Here is a 2,939-nt window from a genome sequence, read left to right on the forward strand (position 1 = left end):
CAAATAAAAATGTACATGTTCAAGTCTCAATCTCCAGTCCCTCACAATGAGACCTTCTCTGGAAATTGGGTCCATTAGATGTGATTTGTGAGGATGAGGTCATACTGGAGTAGGATAGGTCCCCAATCCAATATAACTGGTGTCCTTATAAAAGGGGCAGTTGGGCACAGACACACACACTCAGGGAGAATTCCACATGCACAACCAATGACAAGAAGCACCAATGACAACCAGCAAACCACCAGAAGCTAGGGGTGAGGCGTAGAACAGATTCTCCCTAACGGCCCTGAAAAGGAACTACCACTGCCGAAAACTTGATCTTAGATTTCCAGACCCCAGAACTGTGAGACAGTAGATTTCTTTAGTTTAAGCCAATAAATAAAAGCCTTGGCATGAGCTTCACTAACCCCACTATTTCCTTTTTCCCTGATTTTCTTGCCTCTGGGCTCCGTCTGCTTTTATTCAATTCTCTTCCTCCAGTTTCCCCACCTCTTGAGGCTTTTACTTACTCCAGGCCTCATGGTACATTGTTTAAAATGATCAGGCTATATTTTTATTTAATTTTATTAACTTGTTTTCTTTATTGTAAAAGTAATGCATAGTCATGTTTAAAATTGTACTTTCATGTAATTCAAAGGGAAGGAAAGTGAAAACAAAGAGACTTTTCCCTTCATCTCCCCCAGAGGTAATCTCTGTTAGAGTTGGGTACAGAGCCCTCCAGAATTTTGGGTGCCTATACATGTATGCATCTATGATATATGCATCCATTTTTTAAAAAGATAAAATGTAATCAAATACATGCTGTTTTACAACCTGTTCTTCTTCAATTAATACTATATCTGAACAGTTTTCCATATCAATATAGATAGGTATGATTCTTCCTATTATGGGTGTTCCTTAAGTTATTTAACCAATTCACCAACAAAAGATTTTTATTTTATTTCCAGTTTAGTGCTATTGTAATCAGCACTGAAATGAACATTCTTGTGTGTATAACTGGAGCACTGATTTGAGTATATCTACAGGATTAACGATTCTGCACCCAATTTATGAATGTGGGTGTGGGTTTCCCACACCACCAAGCAATTCTCTGACAACAGCTGGACGTGCTGTGATTCAACTCGATTCTGACACTGTCCAGCTGGAGATAACATCAGATCCCACAGGTTCAAGGCTCAGTCCTACAAGACCTCCTACCACTCTAGATGTCATCACAATTCCAGGTTACCACCTGTTCTTGTGACAGACCAGACTGGAGGTTCCAGCATCCTGGCTGGGTTGAATTAATTGGCTAGAGCAGCTTACAGAAGTCAGAGAAACATTTTACTTACTAGATACTTATTTATTACAGAAGGATATAACTCAGGAACAGCCTTATGGAAGAGATGCAAAGATGTAAACAGGGAAAGGACACAGAGTTTTCGGGTGCCACTCTCCCCAAATCTCCATGTGTTTATCAGTGCAGAAGCTCTCTGAACCCTAACTTTTAGGGTTTTTATGAAGGCTTCATTAGTAGGCATAATTGGTTAGTTCATTGGGCATTGGAGGTTGAACTCAATCTTCAACTCCTCTCCCCTTCTCAGAGGTCAGGAGGTGTAACCAAAAGTTCCAGTTCTCTGATCACATGGTTGGCTCCACTGGCAACCAGCCCCCACCCTAATGAAAGATACCTAATAAGGCATCTCTCTCTCTCTATCATCATCATCATCATCATCATCATCACCATCATCACCATTTAGGAAATTCCAAGAGTTTTAGGATCTGCATGCTAGATACTGATGAAGACTAACATATATATTTCTTATTATAAATCACAATATCACAAGGATAAATCCCTAGCAGAATTATTGGGTCAAAGGGTATATACATTTTATATTTATTTCCATAGATATTTCCATGAACCTGAGTATCTGAGAAAGATGGGGTTAAATCTGTGCTCTGTCACTTACTAGTGGTGTTAGTTCAAACAACTTACTTTATTCATTCTCCATTTCCTGGGCTACAAAATAGATATAAAGTCTGCCTCAGAGTAGTCTATGGATGACAGAATAAGTTTAGTTCAAACTGGTTAGGAGTTGGTTCACATACACTCGTCATCCCTTTCTCTCCTTTGTTTTCTCTTTTCTGATTCCTCCTTGGGTTTTTGCAAAGATGCCATTTCATTTCAAGTCAACAAATATATTTTTTCCCATTCAGACTGTGTTTTCTCCCTCTTACTCTTCCAAAGGAAGAGAAGAACAATCATCAATGGCTATTGGCAGCTGCAAAAGCAACACCAAATGCTGGTTTCGCACTCAGGAGAGAACACTGCGCCTCCTCCTCATGGTTTCGGGTGCTCTACACGTTCAGAGAAACTTCTCTAGTGACAAACTATAGAAAATGACTCCTGAAAATACAGTCCTTCAAGTCAACAAACATCTATTTATAGAACATCTAACATATGCAAGGTTTGACAAATGCTCAAGGATCTCTGATTTTTTAAATACATCCTCTTTTTGGAGTTTATTATATTATATAGGAGAGAAACAGCTCTCAGGTCCTAGAAGCCTGACTTAATGTTATTGAATGAATGAGTCAATGAAGGAAGGAAAGTTGTTGAATGAGTAGCACATCCATTCAAGTGGAGGTCCCAGCATCTGGAGTAGAGCAGGGAGTCAGGACTAATAGAAATGCGGCTTCTCAAAACATTTGTTCTGAATTCCACTTAACGGCAAGGGAGGCGTTGGGGATGAAGGACAGAGCCTTTGGCTAGAAAATTACTTGAAGGCTTGCGGTTTATCTTAAAACTACACATAGAATTTGTATTCTGGTGCACAACATATTGTTTGCTTCCATATAAATGGCCTCCTTCTCCTCAACCCTAGGGTAAAATAAACGCTCCGGGAAGATGTACCGTATTTATCAGGTGACTCAGCTACTTCTTGACATGTGCCCAGGGT

General features: G+C 39.7%; 1 non-coding gene across 1 annotated transcript; it reads right to left on the bottom strand.

Annotated features, from left to right (window-relative positions):
- Nucleotides 1–2,187: 2,187 nt before the first annotated feature.
- LOC119064043 (small nucleolar RNA U3) lies at nucleotides 2,188–2,402 on the bottom strand. Its single transcript, XR_005085291.2, has one exon. It is a non-coding gene; the product is annotated as a small nucleolar RNA U3 (small nucleolar RNA).
- Nucleotides 2,403–2,939: the final 537 nt, after the last annotated feature.

This window comes from Artibeus jamaicensis, unplaced genomic scaffold (genome assembly GCF_021234435.1).
Source record: "Artibeus jamaicensis isolate MK-2021 breed Jamaican fruit bat unplaced genomic scaffold, CSHL_Jam_final contig_490, whole genome shotgun sequence".
In the NCBI taxonomy this organism is placed as follows: Eukaryota; Metazoa; Chordata; class Mammalia; order Chiroptera; family Phyllostomidae; genus Artibeus; species Artibeus jamaicensis.